Source organism: Pelodiscus sinensis, chromosome 5, assembly GCF_049634645.1.
Source record: "Pelodiscus sinensis isolate JC-2024 chromosome 5, ASM4963464v1, whole genome shotgun sequence".
NCBI classification, from domain to species: domain Eukaryota; kingdom Metazoa; phylum Chordata; order Testudines; family Trionychidae; genus Pelodiscus; species Pelodiscus sinensis.
In genome coordinates, this window is record NC_134715.1 from 3,511,798 (window position 1) to 3,537,602 (window position 25,805).

The 25,805-nt window shown below is 49.6% G+C and overlaps 1 protein-coding gene across 16 annotated transcripts in view; it reads right to left on the minus strand.

Moving 5' to 3' along the window:
* Positions 1–25,805, minus strand: part of EPHA5 (EPH receptor A5) — a 259,608-nt gene that overhangs the window by 170,112 nt on the left and 63,691 nt on the right. The gene's annotated exons all lie outside the window — the stretch shown is intronic.

The following is a 25,805-nucleotide window of genomic DNA, read 5'->3' on the forward strand; positions in this document are numbered from 1 at the left end:
ACTTGACAAAGCTCTGGCCGGGTTGATTTAGTTGGGATTGGTCCTGCCTTGAGCAGGAGGCTGGACTTGATGACCTCCTGAGGTCTCTGCCAGCCCTAGGATTCTACAAGCGGAAGGCTGCTCAGGAGCAAACCACACACTTGAAAACCATGGCACAACAGCTTAGCTTAATGCTGTTAGAAATCAGTGTGTGAAAGGCCCAAGAGAACAAATACAGAAGCATGAGGAAACAACCATAGCGTGGAATGATACAGAGATAGGCCCTGCCATCAGCCAAGGGTCAAAGATAGAACCCTGCATGTGACAAAGACCTAAAATGAAGGGCATAAAGGAATTATTAATGCAGGACTCATGGTTCAACCCTAAGTTCTTTGGATCAGAATCTGCCTATTTGTTCGGCGTTTGTATACCACCTAGCACAACAGAGTCCTGAGGCGCGACCTGCACGCCCTGAAGCTACCGCAGCATGCATAGCAACCAAGAGTAATGCAAAGGTCAGTTCGGGTTCCTGGCTCTTTATTTTGGATGTACATCATTTTGAACTGTGAAGGAACCCCAGAATGCTATAGGTTCATAGAATCGTAGAACATTAGAACGGGAAAGGAACCTCGAGAGGTCATCAAGTCCAGTCCCCTGCCCTCATGGCAGGACCAAACACCGTCTAGACCATTCCTGAGAGATGTCTAATAGATATAAAGCAACTATATTTATAATTTATAGTAAATAAATAAAAACTATTTATTTCGAATTTCCTTATCCTCTAATCATAATTCCAGTCATCTGAAGAAGCGGGCTGTGCCCACGAAAGCTCATGATACCATCTACATGTTTTGTTAGTCTATAAAGTGCTACCTGACCATTTGCTTGCTGTTTGGAGGGATAAAAGTAAGCAGAGGCCCATGAAATGAAGAACATTTGAGAATTATAGTTACAGAACAGTAAATTTGCCTCACTTGTCTCAGCACTAAATGTATTGCAAGGTTTAAAAAAAAACATTGATGGTGACAATCTATTTATTTCAACAAATTAACAACATGTATGGCTAACAAATTCAGTCTGTAGCTTTTTTAAGAAAAGCACAATTGTGTCAGAGGATAATTCAAATCACTTTGTTGAGCGTTTCAGCACCACAAAGCCTGGTAAATTCAAGAAACACACCAGCAGATGTCAATTTTTGCATATATGGTCTGATTATTACCTTGTCTCACGAAATGACATTCCAGAGTAACATCCATAATGCAGGTAAAACTCTTGCCCTGGTAGCTAAGGATGTGCGCTGCTTTTACCTATGTTATACCCATGCTACATCTTCACTTGATAGTCTTTTTCCTGCATGAACGACAAGTCTGAGAGGTTTTGTTTAAATAGTGGATTGTCAATTTTGCATGAAGGTATTAAGTGCTTTTCTCTCCTCAGATTCAAAGGGACGATCTAGCCATATTCCTACAGTGTCTACAAATTGAGGCCTATTGCTTGTAAAGGACTGATCCACTTTCATTCTTTTTCTTGAAGGAGATGGGAAATAAGTAGATAGCGTATAAAATAGATTTCAAATCATTCTTGCTCAAAAGAGCACAAAAGAGCTCACTCGGCACAAAAGAGAAAACCCAACAATCCTTCTTTAAGGCTTGGTAACAATGTTGTACTCCCTTCGCAGAGGAATTTACATAGGACATTGAGTATATTCTACTTCTCAAACATCGCGGGACATTATAAAAGAGCTATTGATGCAAGAGGCAGTAGAATAACATAGATTTATTGCATTACTTACCCAGTAAAAAGTGTCTCTGCATCTGCAGTCTCATGGCACACAGACTACCCATACATTTCTGGCTACTTTGAAGCCAACGGCAGAATTCCCACTGACTTCGGGGGAGACGGCATTTCATCCTACAAACCCCATGTCACGCTACAGACACCTTAATTTCTTTTTCTCTGTCTCAATAAGGGATGTAATAGTGTCGTCGACTAACAGATAAGAAAAAGTATAAAGGTTAATGCTATATTATAGACTACACGCATTTCCCTACCCCCCTTTGCTGACAAATTTTTAGCAGGCTGGCCAGCAACCCAGCTCAGTCCTGGCTCATGCCTGGTCCGTGACCTATCCCCGCTGTGGCTCTGCACTTAAAGTGTATTAGGAGCCAGGTGGGCAGGCAGCCCAGCTCAGGTCCAGCTTGCACCAGGTCCAGGAGCTCAACTGCACTCCCCAGATAGGGGCTGCTGCCACCCCAAGCTACTGCCTCTGTATGTGAGGCAACAGTGCAGGGAGAAAGGCAGCCGGTCCGCGAGGGGAGCTGGTTTTTAAACTGATTCCCCTCGCAGACCAGCTCCCACCTGGCACCCTGGGAACGGGGCCAGAGTGCACTGGCTGCCAGCCCCAGGGACTATAGAACAGTCAAGTAACCGATACAAATTCATGACGTTAATCGACTATTCAGTTAACCAATATTTCGCATCCCTAGTCCCAACCATTTCTTCTGCTTTCCCTGATAACTTGCAGCTCCAGACTTCTCCCAACTCCACGAAGGCCCTGATTCAGCAATTTAAGCACATGTGTAAACTGAGCCATTTTGACAGGACGACTCGTGTGCTTAAGCAGCTTGTCGACCAGGTGTCCAACACAACAAATAGCTGTGTGAGTCCTCAGAAGCTATATAACTAACACCTCGCCACAAAGGTATCATCTAGACCAAGGTTACTCAACACGCAGCCCCTGGGCCGCATTTGGCACGCCGCCCATTTGTTTGCCGCCCGCGGGTGGGAGCCAAAACAAAAAAGGAGTCAATATAACGGCCTTCTGTTGAGATGCGTTTTAGTAGTTCAATTCCTGAACTGTTATTGCTCATTAAAAGTGCTGCCATATGGGTGGAAATCGGGTAAATATCGCCTTTTATTAATATCAGCACAACCGATTTGCCTGCGTGTTGTGTAGTCTTGCCTTAATCCTTGTCTTCATGCCCATCAGAATGAAAGAAGCTATTTGCATATATTTGCATGTACATGCAGCCACACTTCAGTTGCGGCCCTCGGCATGTGCTGTGAGTATCATTGTGGCCCCCGGGGCTTCCAAAGTTGAGTAGCCCTGATCTAGAGAATGCTTGGCCCTGCGTCAGGGCAGAGGGTTGGTCTTGAGGTCTTCTTAAGGTCCTTCGCAGCCGATATCTCTGTGGTTCTACGATACTGACCTCCTTTGTACAGTAGTAGAGGTCTACTGAAAAAAAGGGCTATTTTATCATATACGAACAAGACTAAGTAGTCCATCCAAAAAAGGGAGCTGGGTGATATACTATTGTTGTTCTTTTCAGATGGGGACTTGCTAGTAACGATAACATTGATGGCTTTCTGGCAAACCGATGCATCCAAGAGTCTCCAAAGCAATAAAAAGTAACAACTGTGGAACAATATAACGATGAAGGGCTTGATCCAACTCCCCTCGATGTCAATAGTAGAATTCCCCTGGACTTCAGGAAGAGCAGGACTGGGTCTTTGGAATGGTTAATTCACCCCTCCCTTAAATACAACGTGGTGCTGCCCTGACATGATGATTACAGACCATCGTTTTCCAAGCAAGGTGTCAAAAGCAAGACCGATAAACTCATAGGCTATGTCTACACTCGCAGCTTCTTGCACAAGTAATATGCAAATGAGGCTAAGCGTGGAATATCACCAAGCCTCATTTGCATACCTAATGAGCCACCATTTTTTTCAGAAGAGGCTCTTGCGCAAGAAGGAGCGTCTACACTGCCCCTTCTTGCACAAGAAAAACCCTCTTGTGCAATGCCGTTATTCCTGAAAAGTAATAGATGTAACAGCATTGTGCAGGAGGGTTTTTCTTGCGCAAGAAGGGGCAGTGTAGACAGCTCCTTCTTGTGCAAGAGCCTCTTCTGAAAAAAAATGGTGGCTCATTAGGTATGCAAATGAGGCTCGGCGATAGTCCACGCTTAGCCTCATTTGCATATTACTTGCGCAAGAAGCCGCGAGTGTAGACATAGCCATAGAAGCTTGTATTTCAGGGCCAAACTATGGATTGGAGGCATTAATTTTTTTCTACCCAGCCATGAAAATTCATTGCGATACGTGTAAGAATGGAGACTTTCAAAAGTGGCTCAGTGCAAGTGTAACCACTCATCGGGCAGAATTGAACCTGGGACCTTTGGAGCTTAGTGTAGGCGCCTCTACCACTTGAGCTAAAAGCCAGTGGACTCTCAGCTCAGGCTGTAGAGCTCCCTTGTTCTTATCTCTCCTGCCGTAAGTGGTCTACGTGCCACTGCATGGGACAGTGACTCACACTCGGTGGGTGGGTTGCACAAGTCCATGAGAGTTACACGCCTGGTGGCTTTGGAAATCCCACCATTAATCATCACGCTCAGTTGAGACAACAAGAGGAAGGAAGGAAGGAAACGATGAAAATGGTGCTGTCTGCAAGATGCCTGCCAAAGAACACGTGGAGGCTTTTCCGCCTTGGATCAATCAGTTTACCAGAGCACCCTCAGTTTTATTGCTAAAAGTGAATCCATTTCAGAGAATAAACAACGGCACAGCCCCTTGGTCTCACGTACAGCACTGCCAACACCAAGGTAGACCTGGTATTTCAGGATGCAAACATCTGACATCTTCATTTGCTCCATAGGCTCCTCACTTTGAATGACACCATCGCTGCGTACAAAGCCGATAGGACACCTGCTTCAAGTCAGACTTGCCAAACCGTGATGGTTTCATGCTTGTTAGCTGTAAATCAATGTGCATTCATTTGTGGGGAAGAGAAAAGGACAGCCCTCACTCCTCCTTTTGGACTAGATTGTCAGTTTGGTACCACGAGCCTCTTCCTTGCAGTGTTTCAAACTTTTCTCTCCCCCATCTCCTGTCCAGAAAAGGAAGATTTACTCATGAAAACTGCCTCAATGTTTAAGAACAGATACAAATTCCAGGATTGCAAAAAAAACCCCCGCAGCTATTCTTTGGCAGGCCAATGGCTTTTGTTAGAGCCCCGTAAACCCTGTTTGAGAATTAGTAACTCCTGCAAGACTGAAACATGGAAGAAAAGAAAGATATTCTAGTCTTCATCCTGGACAGATCCCGTTTTCCCCATCTAGCCTTTTAGTTGCATGTTCGACATTCCATCCTCCCAGATTACACCCACACCAAAACTGCCGTCTCCTAGCCCCGGTCAGCTCATTTCACTGGAGACCTTCGTTTCCATCAGAAGGAAACTCAGCAAATGGAAACAATACACATGCAAAACGAGCCAAGCAGTCAGGAAATGAGTCAGGATTTCTGGAGATTATTTACCTGCAGCATTGAATATGCAGCTTTCTTGTAAATTCTACCACCACCAATGCAGAAAGACACCCACAGAAGAGGGCCAGTTAATAGAAGCCACATGAAATGGAGAAATTCTGGGCTCCTCATGCAACCCAGACACCTACTGTGGTTCACCTAGACAACCGCATGGGCTGAGAGTCTGCTGGCTTTTAGCTCAGAGGGCAGAGGCTCCTCTACAAAACTCCGGAGATCCCAGGTTCGAATCCACCCCGTGGTGGTTACACTTACTCATCCCAAACTTCCAGTGACATCAGTGCCAACATCTTCCCCTGTCCCTGAGGGCAGTGGTAACCGCTGCACATCGCTGGTTTGTGTTCACCCCAATATGAAGAAAGAACAAGACCAAGGGCTTTTTGAACGCAGGGACGAAGTCTAGTGGAGCACTTGTGCCTGAGTTAATCTGTTCAGTGAGACCCTCAAAGGCATGGGGGGGTGTCTATTCCTAGCTCCTCCACTGACCTGTTGTGTGATGTGGGGCACCCCACAGCCCCTCTCTGCGCCTCAGTTACCCCTACAACCTGTACCCATTTGGAATGTAAGCAGGGCTGCCCCTAAAATATGGGGCCTTACTCCATACTCCTTCCATGGGACTTTTCTCTCCCCAAACCTGAGCCGCCCCATGCTCTCCCCACAGCACCTTACTCGGGAGTCTCCAGCAGAGAGGGGCTTGCTGGGAGTCAGAACCGCTCCAGTCTACCACAAGCAGGAAGCCCTGCTCAGGCGGCCTCTGGCCAAGCAGGAAGCCAACCCCCAAACCAGGATTTGCATGATCACATCACCATCATTAGGGGCTCCAACTTTGGAGCCCCATTTGCTGTCCCAAAGGTGCCCCACAGTTTTGGGTGTCCCTACGCATCTATGTATGCGTAAGGATGGCTCTGACTGCTCGTTCTTTGGAGCAAGGACAGTCACGCACGATGCACAATGGGGCCCGTAAACACCTCACACAATTAGGTTGCCAGATGGTTTCAGAAAAAATACTGAACCAAAAAAAAAAAAGGCGCTCCGAGAGTTAAGAAAAAAAAACAGCGTGGTCCCTTTAAGAAGCGCGTGGTGGCGCTTTAAGAGGCTTTTTAGCCCTAACAGGCTGCCAGCGGTTATCCGCCATTTTGCCTCCCCGCGCAGGGCCAGATAGTTCCCCTGCGGAACCCGGTAAGCACTTGGGTTGCCAGGCTACCTCCATATTGAGCCGCACAGCCCGGGATTTTCGCCTCCTGGCCGGGAAAAAATCAGAAAGTACCGGACGTTGTAGGTGTCTGGGATTTTCTGAATTTTTTTTCCCGGACAGGAGGCGAAAATACCGGACTGTCCGGTTCAATATCAGACACTTTGCAACCCTACACACAATGGGGCCCTGACCTCAGCTACAGCCTCTAAGTGCGCCCACCATACAACCCACACCACCACTCACTCTCATCAGAAGTAATTACCGGCTACTGGCTTGCACATGCCAATACCAGGGAACACTGTGTTCTGTTTGGCCGGAGCAGCGCTCAGTCAGAAAAGCACAGATCCTCTTGCCCCCAGGAAAGCAACCGCATGTCAGGAATGGGACACGACCAGATCAAACACGGGGCTTGATTTGTCTGGGCACAGATGCCGCTGACTCCAGGCACTCCATACCCTGCAGCGCCCCGCAGGAAAACGACTCGGAGGCTTGGCGACAGGTTCAGGGAAGGTCGCAGAATCCTACAGAGCTAAAGTGCTTTGCCTCTGGAGGAAGGAAGGATCAGATGAATCACAACATAGTAACATTCCGGCCGGTGGATGACTCGCCATACCATACTGGTGTCAGGGAACGCTGATTGCCTGACCTCTGAACTAAACAAGGGATTATGTTGCCTACAAAGAGAGAGAGGATGTGATCCCCCTACACAGAGAGAGAGAGAGAACCAGGCTTTAAAGCCATCTGCAGCCAATGTGCACCAGTCACAACATGAAATTTGTAGCTTTCAACCACAGTAAGATGCTTCTGAAAACACATCACTAGATCCACCACTGGTGTAGGTCGACTTTGCCCGGTTCAACTCAGCCGAGTGCTACTGATTTACAGCCCGTGAGCATCCGGCCCCAAATAAAGAGAATGGTGCCATTAAATAAGTGATTCTTGTATCTCACGCTCTTTAGGAGACCTTTGCCCCACCCCCTAAAAAATTCAGCATTCAAATTGGGGATGTAAACAGGTCACCACTTAACCAGTTACCCCGTAAACATCTCCTTTACTGAGTGGCGCTTACCAGTAACTGGTGCCCGGCCCGGCTGAAGCAGCCCCCATCCTTTGTGTGGTATGGCAGGTCCGTCCCATCCTAGACAGCAAAAGCCCCCCGTCCGCAGTGTGGTGGGGTGGGCCCTGCCCAGCCCAACTGAAGCACCCTCTGTTTCAACAGCCTGCCCCCCACTTCACGCAGTGGCCCGGTTAAATTTTAAACGGGATTTTCCATCCCTAATTCAACCCTACAGCCACATCCCCACTTTGACGTCTGAAGGGCTATTTTCAGGCTACGTGAAGCAGGCAATGCATGTTGCCTATCGCAAACAGGACTCGACTGGCTTAACTATGACAAGCTTTTGTTACTGGACGCGACACCGTTCGCTGTGGATAAAGGCCCCGCCGAATAAAAGCTTGATTACCGCAATGAATAATGCATTTTGCCCATGGTACTAATTAACCTTGTATGCCAGCAAGAAATTATGGAACAATAAGGCCAATTTGAAAGCGTCCTGATGCTCTTCCCAGTGGCATCTGGCAATCACACGGCGGAAGATGGGGAACCGGAGCCTGTCACACAAGAAGAGGCTGCTCGGGAGCTCCTGTTTTTGTGTGCTCCTCACATGTGCCGTTTGACTCAACCCCACCACATTTCCACCGAGTCCGGGGGCGGTGTCTGGAGCCAATCAAGTTTAGAGTGACACAAGCGAGAAGCATTGCTCAGGAGGTCAGATTGTATCTTGTCAAAGGGGGGGGGAACCTCTGGAAGGAAAAAAAAAGCCAATAGGATGGTAGGAATTGTTAAAAAAGGGATAGAAAATAAGACCCAGAATATCTTACTGCCCCTGTATAAAACTATGGTACGCCCACATCTTGAATACTGTGTACAGATGTGGTCTCCTCACTTCAAAAAAAGATTTTTTGGCATTAGGAAAGGTTCAGAAAAGAGAAACTAAAATGATTAGGGGTTTGGAACGGGTCCCATATGAGGAGAGGCTAAAGGGACTGGAACTTTTCAGTTTGGAAAAGAGGAGACTGAGGGGGGATATGATAGAGGTCTATAAAATCATGAGTGGTGTGGAGAGGGCCGATAAAGAAAAGTTATTTACTTGTTCCCATAATATACGAACTAGAGGACACCAAATGAAATTAATACGTAGCAGGTTTAAAACTAATAAAAGAAACTTCTTCTTCACACAGCACACAGTCAACCTGTGGAACTCCTTGCCAGAGGAGGCTGTGAATACTAGGACTATAACAGAGTTTAAAAAAAGAGGTAAATAAATTCATGGAGGTTAGATCCATAAAAGGCTATTAGACCAGAGGATAGGGAATGGTGCTCCAGGCCTTTGTTTGGTCAAAGGCTGGAGAAGATGGTAGGAGACAAATCGCTTGATCATTGTCTTCAGTCAATCCCCTCTGGGCACCTGCTATTGGTCACTGTCGGCAGACAGGATACTGGGCTGGATGGACCTTTGGTCTGACCCAGTACGGCCGTTCTTATGGCCTTCTTCTGAAGCATCTGGTCTAAGAGGATATTGGGTTGGACGGGCCTCTGCTGTGATCTGGTCCATCAATGCCTATGCTACGCTACATGACAACGGAGAGCCCACGGATGGAACGGTCTGGGGACCACACGCCAAGAGGCTACGTGCACTCACAGCCGCAAACGCGAGCCACGGGCGGGATGGGAGAAATTGCACGGACCCACTTTTGACTTCCCTCAGATGAGGGGTGCTGTGACCATGCTGTGCGTAGCCAGAAGGGGTTCCCACTGACTCTGTCCCCCTGGAGTGAAGCCCCCTTCCCTAGAGCACCTCTCTCAGTCACTGGGGCTACGAGCCACGGCCAGGATGGGGCTCGACACCCTACAGCGCAGGCCCTGAGGCCCTCAGAGTGAATTCATGAGAAATGCTTTGGGAGAGACTGAGGTGACCCCTGGAGGAGGACGGCCAAGTGCGGCTGGCAGACTAGCTCAATGGTTTGAGCACTGGCCTGCTAAACCCAGCATTGAGAGTTCAATCTTTAAGGGGGCTATTTAGGGATCCGGGGCAAATCTGTCAGGGCTGGTGCTTGGTCCTGCCATGAGGGCAGGAGACTGGACTCAATGACCTCTCAAGGTCTCTTCCAGCTCTATGAGCTAGGTATATCTCCATCTGAAAAGCTGCTGTCATGAACCTCCTTACATGCAGGCGATACAACCGTTTGCTGAGTGAGGGGACCTGCTGCAGAACCCCCAGTCTGCGCTCAGTGTTGGCATCTCCACTCAAACTCCTGAAGTCCCACGGGACCAGGAGTTACACCCAGATGTCTAGGGGCAGAATTCAGCTGAAAAAACAAAAAACACCTAAACTCTTCCAGGGGTGACAAAGGGGCTAACGGGGAACGTTTCCCCTACCTCCATGGACACTGTTCCCCTTGTACAGTGAGCTGTCCATCTGCAACCGCCGGATCAAAACCACCATGTGAAACCCCAGAACAAAATCTATTGAGGTCTTATGTCCGCCTTTCAGCCATTGCTTTCTCACTTCTTTTTGGGCTTTGCACAGCAGTTGCAGTTGATCAGATGTGCATAGAGAAACTCATAACAGCCCCACTGGTGCCAAACTAAAAACATATAGTGATACAAATTTTAAAAAGCATAAATCCAATACAAGTGGATTGGCTACCAAATTTCAAGACAGCCGCCTGCTTGACTTGTGCTGCCAAACACCTGCTATCCAAAAACACCAGCTATCCTAAGAAGATGAAAATGGATATGCTGGATCAAACCAGTAGTCTACCTAGCACAGCATCCTATTTTTCAACAGTTGCCACTGCCAGAGACTTCAGAGGGAATGAGCGGAACAGGAAAATTACCTGGCCATTTGTCATCTAGACCTGGCAGTCACGGGTTTAAGGAAATGCTGAGCATGGAGTTGCATACCTGACCATGCTGGCCAATAACCACTGATGGACTTAGCCTGCATGCATTTATCTAACTCTTTTTGAACCCAGTTATAATTTTGGCCTTCCAAACATCACCTGGCAAGGAGTTCCACAGGTTGACCGTGCATTGTGTGAAGTGCTTCCTCATGTTTGTTCCCTATTAATTTCCTTTCACGACACTCTTGGTTCTTGTGTTATGTGAAGGATTAAATAACACTTCCTTATTTTCTTTCGCCACAATATTAGTGATTTTATAGACTGCTATAGTATCCTCATGACAATAGCCGGTGGATAAATGTCAAGTATGAATGCCTGGTGTTGTTTCTGAGGGGGTTTTATGTGGGCCAGTCTCTTTTTTTGCTGATTCTAATGAAATGCTCTTCCCGGCCTCAATTCCTCTCTCACATGAATGACTGATTAAGTCTCTCAAGCATAAGCTCGCCTGTGCTCCTGGTGGTGGTGGACTGCGGGTGGGGTGGGGGTGGAGGAAAGACACACCAACCTCAGATCTGTCTGTTGGTTGATTACCGCTGTCTCCTCTCCCGACTGCCAGCTCTGTCAGGGGCAGCTACTGTTGTCACGGCACCAGAGCGAGCCCCCACCACTGTGACGCTTCATTTGTCCGGGCGGCAGAGTATGCCTAGGAAAACCGCCCGCCCTGCTCTGGTGCAAGTGTGTAAGACACTCAGGCCTGGGTAAGCAAACTAGTTTTGACAGATTAAATCATGCTTGAACGGCGAGGGCAGAAAAGAACGTAAAAGCTCTTCGGGAAAAGGCTTACAAAAATAAATAAATCATCGAGGCCAGGCTTTGTGCAGGGGCAGGAAAAGACCCCCCCCAAAAAAAACACCCCCAAAAAACAAGAAAGCTTCCATCTAAGGTGCAGCGAGGAAACTGAATAAGCCGAACGGGAGAGGCAAGGCGGCTGTGTCGACAATAAAAAGACACACACGTCTTCGTGGGCCGAGCTGTGACGTCCTCCCCAGGCAGTTCTCCTTGTGTGCTCCCCCGCCAAGCAGGCTTGGATTAAAATCACATCGAAAGGTCTGGAAGGGGGGGGGGGAGGAGTAAAATTCTAACCATTTTCATGGAATTGCAGGATACTCCTCGTGCTGCCTGTTAACCCCACATTTACCAGACTTTCACGTACATATGAATATGAGTCAACAGTGCGATGCTGTTGCAAACAAAGCAAATATGATTCTAGGTTGTATCAACAGGTGTGTTGTAAGCAAAACTCGTGAAGTCATTCTGCCGCTCTACTCTGCACTAGTTAGGCCTCAGCTGGAGTACTGGGTCCAGTTCTGGGCGCCACATTTCAAGAAAGATGTGGAGAAATTGGAAAGGGTCCAGAGAAGAGCGACAAGAATGATTAAAGGTCTAGAGAACATGACCTATGAAGCCAGGCTTCATGAACTGGGCTTGTTTAGTTTGGAAAAAAGAAGATTAAGGGGGGACATGATAGCGGTTTTCAAATATCTAAAAGGGTGTCACAAGGAGGAAGGCAAAAATTTGTTCCTCTTGGTTTCTGAGGACAGGACAAGGAGTAATGGGCTTAAAGTGCAGCAGGGGAGGTTTAGATTGGACATTAGGAAAAAATTCCTAACTGTCAGGGTGGTCAAATATTGGAATAAATTGCCAAGGGAGGTGGTGGAATCTCCCTCTCTGGAGATATTTAAGAACAGGTTAGATAGACATCTGTCAGGGATGGTGTAGACGGAGCTTGATCCTGCCTTGAGGGCGGGGGGCTGGACTCGATGACCTCTTGAGGTCCCTTCCAGTCCTATTATTCTATGATTCTATGATTCTATACATCTGTGAAACCTGGGACGTACACAAGGGCACCCTGAATTAATCTGACTTCACTTTTGTCATGGGAACAGATGAGTTTCTTGGTTAACTTTCAGAGATGCCCCACCCATCCTTCCATTGCATGCGTCACCTTGAATTCCTCCCCTCCCGCCAGACCGATATCTCGTTGTAATCAGTGAGATGGATTGAGTCCGATTTCCACTCAATTAACCGAAGGGCTCGGAGCTGGCCCATGTTCCAGGCTCCTTGGCATCTCTTTACCAAACCGGGAAGTCCACAGTTGTGTGTCTAACACTACCCGGGCCGTCAGCGAGCTGCAAAGCCCCTCAGAGAAGGGAAACTGCTACCCGCAGGGTACGTCCATCCAACGCCAAATTGTCACATCCCCTCCTCTCTCCTAGAGGGCAGCTTTTGCAACCACTCTGCCATGATTAGAACGCTTCCCTGCCAGACGCCTTTGGAACACGATGGTGCGATTTCCATCCCTGCTTGTGACTGCACGACTGGCCATTCCTACCCCATGGCATACGTCAACCCACTCATTTGTGGAGTTATCCCAGGGGTGGGCAATAATTTTTCACGGGGGCCACTCCAAGACTTTGGAAAGTGGTCGAGGACCTCACTCTTCCATATTAATGGAGGAGGTGTGGGTACTAGGATGAAAGTTGGGTGCAGAAGGGAGCTTGGGGTAATGGATGTGGGGTCTGCGAGAGAGTTTGGGTGAAGGAGGCACCCTTTGCGACCTGAGGCTCTGGACTGGGGTGCAAGGGTTTAAGCTGTGACCTAGGGCAGGGGTTTGGGTGCAACCTAGGGCAGGAGAGGGTTGTGACCTGGGCCAGAGGATTGGGGTGCAGGTTCTGGGAGGGGGTATGGGGTTTGGATTATGAGGGGCAGAGGGTTGGGAGGAGGGAGGGGCTGGGATACCAGATAGGGTTGCCAGGTGTCCGGTTTTCGCCCAGACAGTCCGTTATTTCTGGGCCCTGTCCAGTAAAAAAAAAAAAAAAAAAAAAAAAATTTCACATCACCGATATTTTCTGTTTCTCTAAGACGGAAAGCTGGCGGGGACATTCTTCTCCTGCCACATCTGGTGAGGGCAGGGGGAATGAGGACTGTGGGGATATTTAAAGGCACGGCGCCCCTCAACAACTTTTTTTTTTTTTTTAGCTCAACCAATTTTTTTTTCCTGCCATGTTCAGGAGTTTTTGTGAAAGTATCTGGCAATCCTAGTGCCAGAGGCAGGCTCTGGCCAGGAGACTTACCTGTGTGACTCCCAGCCAGCAATCCAACACGTTTCTGAGGCAGCCTCCCTGCCTGCCCCACTCCCGCATAGGCTGCCGGGGCCATCTGCACATGCGAATAACTACGAGGCTGACAGGAGGGGACAGTGGTGCTTTATGTGGTGGACCTTTCATACCTTCAGTCATCTGAAGAAGGGGGCTGTGCCCACAAAAGCTCATGACACCATCTACATGTTTTGTTAGTCCCTAAGGAGCTGCTAGACTATTTGCTGGTTTTTAAGTTTTAAGGGTTTTCTTAACAGGCTGTAGTAACTGTTTCTCAAGTTAGATTGAAATGTCACCAACGTAAAACCCAACACGCCATTACACAGCTCAAAGATCGTTCTCAAGCAAGGCCCACAACTAGCACCTTATTTAACAGACATCTCATCTTCACTTCGACTTCACCAGACCTTAATTTTCTTCCATCTCACCCTGCTCTAGAAATCTGCCTGCTAACAGTTCTGAGATAGGACCTGCAATTCTATCCTGCCGCTTCTCTACTGACACAATTATGTAGTCCAATAAAAAGACATGACTTTGCCCCCCCCCTTGCCCCTCTCAAGTCTTTTTCTGCTGTAATCTCCCCTGTGCTTTGTTCCTGCTAGATGTGGTCTCCTTACATCTTAACCCCCTCAAACTTATTTTTTCCCCAAAAAATTGTCTATAGAGGCAGGACTGGAAAAGAGCAGTAGTTTATGGAGCTGGCCAGTTGTGTCAGCTAATTTTTTGTGGTCCATTGTAGCTATGTGTTTTGTGTTTGCGCAGCACCCAGAACCAGGAGATCCTGGGCCAGGACGGACGCGACAGGCATTTCTCAGTACAAATAAAACATCATCATTTAAAAAAAGGGGGAATACCATTTCTTGGGTTTAATATTAAAATCTGAAGTGGCCAGAATATCCTGAAGTACTTATTAGGGATGAGAACATAATCGTGTAAACGGTTAACCGATTTCCCTCGGTTTACTGGTTAACATTCACAGTCTCATGCAGGCTCCAGCCTCAACCCTGGAGAGCCAACAGCTGCCCTGCGCTGCTGCCTCAGATACAGAGGCAGCAGTGTATGTGTGTGTGTGTGGTGGGGAGCCAGCTCCCAGAAACCAGCACGTACCGCTCCCGGGAAGCTGGCTGTGGGTGTGTGTAACCGTTGAGTTTTTCAGAGGTTACACGTTTACACAATGACCCACATTTTAAAATCCCGTGTACTTACAAACTCTAGAATGTGTAGTCACTGGTTTGGTTTGGTTTGGTTTTAATTACCAGGAGCCAACGAATTATGTCCTAGATCCACGTTTCAACTGTGTTTAAATATTTCCAGTGCCAAAGTTAGTAAAAATATTTCTAAAAACTTACACCAAAATTCCAATTTGTCCTCTGAAAAACTACTGTTCTAAAATCTGAGTCTAATGTCAGTTGTCAGCATGTATAATAAGTGCTGCTCCCCATGCAAATCACTGCCCCTGTGTTTATCTAGGGACAGCTTCTCTGCCGATCCAAAGGGCCGAAATGCTAGTGAAGTCCAAGGAATTATCCCGATTCACACTGGACGGCCGCCTGCCCCATTACGTGCTGTGAGTGTCTATGAAACATAGAATGAAAATGTGAGTTGCTTAGGGCCGTATTAGTGCAATGAAACAAAATTAAATGTGAGCGGCAAAAGTCTCTGCTCGGGGCAAAATCCTGGCCCCAAGAGAAGTCCATAGCCAAACTCTAGCTGGTTTCCGTGGTGCCCAGATTTCAATACCAATGTGGGCCTAATGCAAGGTCAAATGGCCAATCTAGAAAGCCCTGCAAAGGAGGGATGTAAACCCCTGTTTAAAATGTTAACTGGTTATACTACATGTTTAACTGGTTAACGGCCTGCCACAGCGCGCCTTGGGTGGCCATCAAGGTACCTCAGGAATAAGAAGAGAGTTGTATTTAGTGCACAAGGGGTCAGGGGCAGGGTTAGAGATAGTTCAGGAGTCAGGGCTGGGGGGTGGACGGGTGAGTGTGGGGGGGCAAGGCGCCATTTTGGGAGGGCGGGGTGGAGGCTGTGAGAGGAAGGCACAAGCTGAGCTCTTTCCCCTCACTCCCTGAGAGTCCGGGCAGAGGAAGAAGACCGAGTATGTCAGTGGCAGCCGTCCCTCCCTCTCTCCACCCAGCCAGCACGCACCAGCCTTTATCTCTAGTCTCAAAAAAAAGAGGCCATAAAGGAGTCTGATGGCATGGTACGGTGGGCCCAGCGGCCTGCAGCAGCCCCCGACCGGTGGCACAGGTGAAGGGGCGGCCCTAGACTAGCTTCCAGCAACTGGTGCCATAGGCGCACCATGCCATCGGCACCCCCACCTCCAAACCCCTCCATGATATTGCGCCACCATTTGGCGCCCCATTTAACTTGGCGCCCTAGGCAACCGCTTAGTTCGCCTATAAGGACGGGCCGCCCCTGCTCCAGCCAGTCCGGGAGCCAATTAATCTACTACTGGGAAGCTTACTGGGTAACCGGCCCCCCCGTACACCCTCACTGCAAAGGGGAAGTTTTATATTTGAAGCATTAACGGCTGCGACAAGGATAAGCAGCACAACCGTGAAACCTGCCTTGCGACGCAACACACGCAATCGTCCCGCTGGTTTTAATACCGGGCGCACATTTTGTGGAGACAGATTTTTTTTTTGTCCTCGAAAACAGTGACTTTAAACAAAGCCGCTGCAATGCTGAGGAAGGGCAGAGTCGTATGCGCTGGGAGGCGCCGTGACCGACACGGAGTTTTCCTCCACCTCGTCTCTTCCTGTGCCGCAGTTCTCTCTAAAGCAGTGGTCCCCAACGTTGTGTGGCTGCCGGGCGCCCGGGGGCGGGGCCACGCACGAGCCGCGCGCCCGGACGCGGGGCCACCCACGAGCCGCACGCCCGGGGGCGGGGCCACCCACGAGCCGCACGCCCGGGGGCGGGGCCACCCACGAGCCGCACGCCCGGGGGCGGCACTGCGCATGTGCCGTGCGCCCAGGGGAGGGGCCGCCCATGCGTCCCGCGCCTGGAGCCGGCACCATGCATGTGCCGCGCGCCGGGGGGGGGGGCAGCCCAGATGTTTCAGCGGGCGCCCAGAAATCCCCTGGCGGGCACCGCGTTGGGGACCACTGCTCTAAAGTATCCCTAGCTGCTGCTAGCAGGAGTCCTTCATTCAAGTCCTCCTCAGAGCCGTAATAAGCCGTTTATCTGGGAACACACATGCACACAGCGCCTGGACAAGCCTCCAATTTGGAGATTGTAAACAGTCCTTTGATTAGGAAGTAAACATGACATTTGCAAATCAAACTTGGTGAGCAAATTGGGCTCCCTCACCTATTTTAATCTTGTTCAGTCTCTAATCCAATGGATAACAACAAGGTAGGGGTGGGAGGTTAATTGTCCTCCTGGGAGGTGGATGGAGAGGAATCAGATGGCATGAAACAAGGCTAAATGAGGCAAAGGAAGGGCTCCAAATCTCTCCTACTATCACATGAGAAAAATCTTCAAAGTTACTTGGAGCCGTTCCCTTATGGTGCGTACGCCAATCACATCTGCTAACCCCTGGCCCTTATTCATGGGCAGAACGAACAGAGAATACAGCAATATTATCAGTCCCGCTGTGATTTCGGGAAAACCCTCGCCTGCTTCTATGGAATGGCTCGACCCCAGCGCGCCCGCGACTCTACAGAACAAACCATTCCCACTTTGGCTGACGATAACCCGCCCTTGGCTGAAAAACAGCAGGCAAGGCATTTTCTTCCTGTTTGGGGGAGGAGGGGATCATACACACCCCACAGCCAACCGCACAGCTACTGGGATGCGGGTGGGAGTGTGCCTAATCGAAATTAACTAGGCACTTCAGCACCTAACGACATGAGCCCCTAACATGCCGCACTCCCAGCCAATTTTGTTTTAATCACAAAAACGCACCAGAAGGATGAATGAGAAGTGCAGGGCTCCCTGTACGCTCCGCACTATTTCTGAATTCAGTATTTTCCATGGCCTGGGTATTTCCACTCCTGTTTTTCCTTGCTATGCAATCACCTCCCAGTAGAACAATTAATACTTTTTTTTTTCAATCCGCTGGACTTGGCTTGCTCTCCATTAGACCTCGAGGGGAAACCTCGCTTGGCTCGCTCACGTGAGTGGTCCCAAATGGGAATACTCCCAGGCTCTTCTGTGCTTTTAGTTTTAAGAGTGAGCTGCACTTTAAAGCCAGAATGAAGCAGTGCCTATATGGCCGGAGCCTGCCTCTGGTACCGCAGCCATTCACCCCTCCCTCCCCCAACTCCCTGCCCCAGGCCACAACCTCCTCCTGGACCCAGGGCATCATGCGCCCCCCTCTGCAACACCCTCCCCCAGGTCACAACTCCCTCCCAGGCCCTGCGCCCCTCCTACACTCTTCCCCCAGGCTAGAATCCTTCCCTGCCCCCTGACCCCTAATCCCCTGCCCCAGGTCACAACCGCTCCTTCAGACAAACTCCCTCAGACCCCACGCCCTCTCCTACACCCCAATTCCCTACCCTACCTCCCTTCTGCCCCCATAATCCCTCAGACCCCCACCCTCTCCTGCACCCCAATTCCCTACTCTACCTCCCTTCTGCACCCAAACTCCCTCAGACCCCACGCCCTCTCCTGCACCCCAATTCCCTACTCTACCTCCCTTCTGCACCCAAACTCCCTCAGACCCCCACCCTCTCCTGCACCCCAATTCCCTACCCTACCTCCCTTCTGCACCCAAACTCCCTCAGACCCCCACCCTCTCCTGCACCCCAATTCCCTACTCTACCTCCCTTCTGCACCCAAACTCCCTCAGACCCCCACCCTCTCCTGCACCCCATTTCCCTACCTTACCTCCCTTCTGCACCCCAAATCCCTCAGACCTCACACCCTCTCCTGCACCCCAATTCCCTACCCTACCTCCCTTCTGCACCCCAAATCCCTCAGACCCCCTCCCTCTCCTGCACCCCAATTCGCTACCTTACCTCCCTTCTGCACCCAAGCTCCCTCAGACCCTTCACCCTCTCCTGCACTCCAGTCCCTTTCCCGAGCTCCCTTCTGTACCCAAACTCAGTCCCAGATCCTGCACCCCCTGCATAGAAAAGTGCGGCCCTTCACCACTTCCCAAAATCTTGGAGTGCCCCCCCATCAAAAATTATTGCCCACCCCACTGTAGAGGGGCATGCTCATTAGCAGACCATCTTCTGCCCCTGTGGAAAGCGTGCACACTGCACACACACGCTCTCGCACTGCTCCTGCGCACGTGCCATCTACTTCAGCCCTCCACAGGCACCGTGCCTTCCGACACCACGGCTGCGTGGCACCCACTTCCTTCCCACACAGCTGCAAAGGCCACCGTCTCTGGCTGAGTCTCCTTCGCAGTTCCCCGACGGCACCGCTGTCTGCTGGAGATGAGTAGCTTGGCTTGGCCCGCGAGTAAAACCAGCAACGAAAACTCACATGGGAGTTGATTCAGTGGGTCCGCTTTTGAACGCTGGGCATTTGGATCTCTTGGTCAGTGACTTTTAATTAAATCCAGCGCAGAACTCTGTCAACACGGGTTTTGTTTTTTGGCTGAGGACTTTGTTTCTGACTGAAAATCCACTTCTTCCTTGGCAACCACGCGCAAGAATTTCAACAGAAATAAGGAAGAGTAAGCAGAAAAAAAAAAAAAAAAGTTTGGCTGAAAAATATTGCTTGAGCACGTTGACTTAGCAACAATGAAATAATAATTGGGGTAGCTTGTATTTTAAGAAAATAAAGCTGCTTAAGTATTCCCAGTGGTACAAAAATGAAACTACAAAACATTTCTTCAGTTGGCTATTCCTTTCGAAACCACATGCTTTGTCCCCCATTCGCTTCCAAAGCTGTTCTCCTCTTGTAACAGATGGCATTGAAGGAAGATTTGCCTTCGATTTTCCTCCTTTCCTTCGCAAGGGTATAATTGCAGTGCGTTCCTTTTTTCAAACTGGCTAAACTTGGCTTCCAACTTTTGCCTCTGTCTCCTGCCGTTTAGCGTTCCGGTACCAGGCCTGGCCAAAGAGTTTGCAAGGCCCAAGATGGTGGGGAGTTCCCAGCCAAGGCAGTGAGTGAACAGTCAACTGCCTTGCTCAACCTTGCGCTAAGGCCGGGCGTGTGGGATACACACTGGAAACTGGAACAGAGACCATTGTGGCCCTCTGAATTCTTTATTCATTCTCGCGGTTGCCCGGTCTCTAATTCATTTCATTTCTTGCATTCTCCAATATTTGTGACTCTACAACGAAGCCTGTGGCTGGGGCTTATGTTCACTGCATTCAAATTGTTGCCCTTCTGGTTACTTAAAGAGTTTACCGGTTAAAAAAAAAAAAATGTCTTTTCTACTCAGCAGCCTTGCAAATTGAGCCTGGGATCTGAAAGTCAAGCTGGGTTTTTTCCCTGCTATGTTTACCAGAAAAGAAGATCCCGTAACACAGACGAAAGCCGAGCTTTTCAAAGGTATTTAGGTAGGGTTGCCAGGTGTCCGGTATTGTACTGGATAGTCCTGTATTTGTGCTCTCTGTTCGGTAAAAAAAAAAAATCAGACAATACTGGACATGTGCAGTGTCTGGTATTTTCTGATTTTTCTGGCTGCGCACCAGACGGAAGCCTAGTGTGGGCGGGGGAACCGACTGGGAGTCCCAGCTGGGAGGCGGGGCCGCGATTGCCACTGGGAGCCCTCAGCTGGTTGAGTGTGAGGAGGAGGGGAAGCCGCCACCTCCTCGCTCATGCGTCGCCGGGATCTGCAAGTGCCCGGGTCAGTCCCACTCCGCACCGGGCGATTTGCTCACCCCCCCTTCCCGGCCAGCCGGTTCTCCCCCACTTCCCCTCTTGATCTTCCCCGGCCAGCCCCCCTGCACTGCCCCCCAGCTCTGCTTCCCACTGGCCCATTCATCTTCCTGATCTCCCCTGGCCAGCGCCACTGCACCCTCCCCCCAGCCAGCTGTGCTTCCCGCCCCCCCTTCCTCCCGGCCAGCCTCGTGGCCCCCGACTCCCCCCTCCCGCTCTGCTTCCTGCCGGCCCATTCCTCTTCCTGATCTCCCCTGGCCAGCACCGCTGCACCCTCCCCCCCAGCCAGCTGTGCTTCCCGCCCCCCCTTCCTCCCGGCCAGCCTCGTGGCCCCCGACTCCCCCCTCCCGCTCTGCTTCCTGCCGGCCCATTCCTCTTCCTGATCTCCCCTGGCCAGCACCGCTGCACCCTCCCCCCCAGCCAGCTGTGCTTCCCGCCCCCCCTTCCTCCCGGCCAGCCTCATGGCCCCCGACTCCCCCCTCCCGCTCTGCTTCTTGCCGGCCCATTCCTCTTCCTGATCTCCCCTGGCCAGCACCGCTGCACCCTTCCCCCCGGCCAGCTGTGCTTCCCGCCCCCCCTTCCTCCGGCCCCCCCCCCTTCCTCCCGGCCAGCCTCGTGGCCCCCGACTCCCCCCTCCCGCTCTGCTTCCTGCCGGCCCGTTCCTCTTCCTGATCTCCCCTGGACAGCACCGCTGCACCCTCCCCCCCGGCCAGCTCTGTTTCCTGCCCCCCCCTTACTCCCGGCTAGCCCTGCCCCCCTCCCGGCCGGTCCCCCCTGCCCCACCCACGGTCAAGTGTGTCCAGTTTTTTTGGGAGTCTACCTGGTAACCCTATATTTCGGTGCTTGCCTCCCAGTGGTAGATAGGGTTGCTATGTGTCTGGTATTGAACCGGACAGCCTGGTATTTGGGCCTTCCATCCAGTAAAAAAAAAAAATTCAGAAAATACCAGACATTTTAGATAGTATTTTCTGGTTTTCCTGAGGCCCGGCTCGGGCGCCCGATGGACGGCCTCTTGGAACACGCTGGGGAGGACGGAGGGGGGAGCAGCCCGGGAATGAAAGGGGCCACGACTGCATTTCGGCCCCGGTCCAACAACTTTTCCAGCTCTTTGTGTAGACTCCTATGTCAGGACGGATACTATCAATTGACTTTGATTCTCATCTGCTTCATTTTAACTACCCCATCTTCAGATACTTAGGGTACGTCTACACTAGCCCCCTAGTTCGAACTGCAGGCATTCGAACTTGCAAACGAAGCCCGGGATTTAAATATCCCAGGCTTTATTTGCATGTTCCCATCCGGCCGCCATTTTTAAATGCCACTAGTCCAGACTTACCACCTGCGGCTACACGCGGCAGATAGACGGTAATTCAAACTAAGTTCTTAGTTCGAATTACCTGCTACACCTCATTCCAGGAGGAGGATGAGGGGAGGGCCCTGAGCCTTGGCAGCTGGATCCAGTCAAGCCAGGGGCCACATTCGGCCCCTAGGCCTGAGGTTCCCCACTCAAACATTATGTTTAACCCGTTAGCCACTTAAACGGATTTTACATCCCTACTTGATGGGCAATTCTCCTGACAGCACCCAAGGAGGACAGGAAAGTAATTCCCTCCCTTTTAACTGCGTTGGTTCTGCAGAGTAAAAAGCAGCAAAGCCATATTGTTTGTTACTAAAATGGGAAGCCAGAGCTGAACACACGCCGGGAACAGATCTGCTGAACCAGAAGGTGTGATTTTTATACAATTACTTCTTAAGGCCTTCTCATGCAAGTCCCCCCAATAGGGAGCATGCAGTGCGTATATCCAAACTTGCAGTCCCAGGAAAAACAGAGATTCAGATGCAGGAGAAAAATAAGAAAAAACAAGATTAGAAAATGTGATTTCGACCACATCATAATAGGGTGTAAATCTGCAAAGCTGCATTGATTTCAGTGGCGCTACCATCAACTTATACCAACTTTGGAGCCGGTCTTTTGCCAAATATAATGCAATCCCTGATGCGTGAGGTATGGCTACATACCACCCCCACAATTGAAACGTGGCATTACAGGCAAGTGACTATTGTCAAGATGTTTTTAAGCCCCCATTGAACGGGGCTACTATGAACGAGCCAAAAATAATAGCCTGCAGTCAGAAACGGTGTTCAAACAATATTGCAGAAAGCACTATCGGTATACAAGGAATGTTGCCTTTAAATTTTATTATTAATATATGCAGTTATTTAGTCACATGAATAATGAACCTTGCACACAGGGCTTTTTCCCATGTGGTCGCACTTGATCACTGCTTCTCGCTCGACAGCAGACGATAAACCGGCCCCGGTGCAGCACGAGGTGTAAAATGCAAGTTTTGCGTGTTAGATGAACACCATTTGACGGCTCATGTTATTTGAAATAATAAGTGAATTCTACAACCAGATTAGGCCATGTCAAAGCTGTCACCCGAATGTCCCCAGGGATACACATGGCTTGGCTGTTGCGGTCTGTGCCTTCGTCAGAAAGCACCCTGCTGACAAGATGATGAATGGAAGATATCATTGCCAATTAATGATTTGTACACCGCAGGGATTTCGACTGTCCCATCTGCCTGAGCAGGGGAGCGACATTGGCTTCACCTCTGATAAAAGAACGGAGCCAGCTATTGTCCAGACAAGATGTTGTGGCCCAGAGAACACGCTCTTTGGAGGGAAAACTCCAAGAAACAAATTCAGCATCTTCCATGCTGGAAACACACCGGGATCTCCCCAAAACTACATAGTACAGCTGCAAAATACGCTGCCTAGCTCAAGCCTAAATTAAAGCTTGCAGGTAGGGAGGGGGATTTTAAGTGCCTAAGGCCCAGATTCTCAGAGATATTTAAGAACTCTTGAATTCAACAAGAATTGAGCCAATATCTTCAAAGCTATTTGGGACCCTAATGCCAGTGACGTGCAAGGGAAATTAGAGTCTAATATGACACCCAAGTGTTGTGCGGCTTTAATGCGGAGGTGGGCAATCATTTTTGCAGAGGGGAGGCACTTCCTGAATTGTGGGTACTGGTCGTGGGCCTGCTCCACCTCTGGGAAAGGGCGGGACCTCAGGAGGAAGGGGCGGGGCCTCAGGAGGAAGGGGCGGGGCCCTCTAGTTGCTGCACTCCCCTGATAGGGAGAAGAGACTTGCTGTGCCTTCCTGCCTCCAGGCCAATCGAGACCTGGGGGCAGGGGAATGCGTGAAGTCATTGACCCAGGGGCGGGGGCAGGACAGGGCAGCCATGGGCCAGATCAAACAGCTTGGTGGCCCACGGGCTGTATCGTGCCCACCCCTGCTTTAGCGAAAGCAGAATCACAGCTCCATAGTGACACAGTTGCATTGGCATAAAAGTGCGCATACTGGCACAGCTCTTTTCCTGCAGGAAGGGGCATTACAGCAGTAATACTGGTACGCTGCTGCCCCTGTGCCCACACCAGAGGTGACACTGGACTCTAGCTTCCCTGTGGCCTGGGCCAGCTTTTCCAAGGCCAGGCCCATGGTTTTGGTTTATTTCAAGTCGGCAGCGGTTCATCTGGCTAATCTTCATGGCGACTGCTGACAGCAGCTCGGGGCGACTGAAGAGGTGATAGCCACTCCATGCTCGCTATTTGGGGGACACCTTATTTTTTGCAGACAGGCAGGTCTCTGCCCGGGTGTCTGGCTACCTGCCTTGGCCTGCAGCAAGCAAGATTTCCTCCGTTTTGGCTGAGGCTGTTTGGTTGCTCTTGTGCCATCTCGCCCCTACATGGAGAATTCATTGCCAGGGCAAGGGAGGAAGAAACAGCCTTGGTCTGTCGAGATCTGTGGTAAGTTCGAGGAGAGGAGCCTCCTCAGGAAAGCAGCGTTTCTTTAGAAGGAAGGACCTCTCCCGCAAAAATCAACTTCTCTTCCTCCTAGGAGACTCACCAAAGGGGACTCCGTTACCTCTGAGTTTCCACCCAAAGACTGAAACAGAGCAGCTGCATGCTCAGGACTCTGCTTTGACACGTACCCACTGAGAACTCACTTAGTCTCTTTACGCATGACAAACTCACACCCGTTTCAGGCAGGAGGAAAGCAAACTCAACCTAAGCTGTCCACTTCAAGGAAAACCACACGACCCATCAACAGACCCTTAACCAGCAACTCAAAAGCCAGAACAAGTGTCTTCAAATGACGAGGTAGTTTAAGCATTCACGTTACAATCTACAAATAATAATGCAACAAAATTGACTACAGGTTGAACCTCTATAGTCCAGAGCACTCTGACCCAGAAACATCCATGGCGTGATGCTAGTGAGCTAGATGTCCACTTTCCACGGGTGTGGCCAAGTTTCCCGCAGTCCCATAAAGTTTGGTTACAAGTGCTCTGTGTTGTTATTTAGCTCTAATTTACTACTAAATGTCTTCTAATAGCCCACCAAGCAGTGGAAGTGTTGGGAATGCTGCTAGACAATATCGACCTCCCACGGTCTGGAAAATTCTCTGATTCGAAACCAGTCAGATCCCAAGAGTGCCGGACGAGAGAGGTTCAACCCGTAGTTAGCACAAATTGCACTGAAATGGCCTTTTTGCTGTGTTATCACTGAATAGTGTTCTAATAAACCCCCTAATATACACTTAAAATTGTGAAAATTTAAAAAAAACCAAGCATATTATACAGCAATGTTCCAGCAAATTCTAAATTCTTGTTACATCAGGTTTCTTTAGAAGTCCTCTTTTTGATTCTTAGCCACCATTAAACATTCGTGACTCTTGTCTAAGTCCCACGACCCTGAAATGTGCTTATGCTCCCAGTGAAAACAGTGGGCTGCTCACGAGTGCAAAGTTATACACGTGGGGAACTTTTTTCAAGAGCGGAGACTAAGCTATTACTTTAACGTTAGGAAGTTGAGCCCCGCAGTAGCAATGCAACTTCAAGTCAAGGCAGACAATTCCCATTATAGGAAACCCCTTTTTTCTTGCTTTTTACAGAGAACTAAATAGAAAGAGAGGCATTAGTATTAATTTACCTATAACAAATTATATCTTCATTTTGAAAACAAACTAACACTTTTACGCAATAGTCCTGAAGAGAGAAAGCAAACTTTTAAACGCTTAAACATCTGAAAATGCCCAAGTTCAAATTATATATGACACGCACACGCACATGCGCGCGCGCACACACACACACACACACACACACACACACACACACACACACACACACACCATTCTAATACATAATAATTTACCATATTCTGATCTCTTGTTCACATGACAGCATGTTACACCATGGGACAAGGACCACGAGACCAGATTCTCAAAACTTGCACCATTCTGCTAGAGGAAAGAGTCCTTTAAGTGGGAGTGAATTTAAAGCAGTGTTTCTTTCATTGTGTTCTGAGACTCACCAGCGTGTGCCGTGGAGAACAACAGAATTCAAAATGGCCATCCTTAAAGGGGCAGGTGGCCTTTTTTTCCTCTGGTTAAT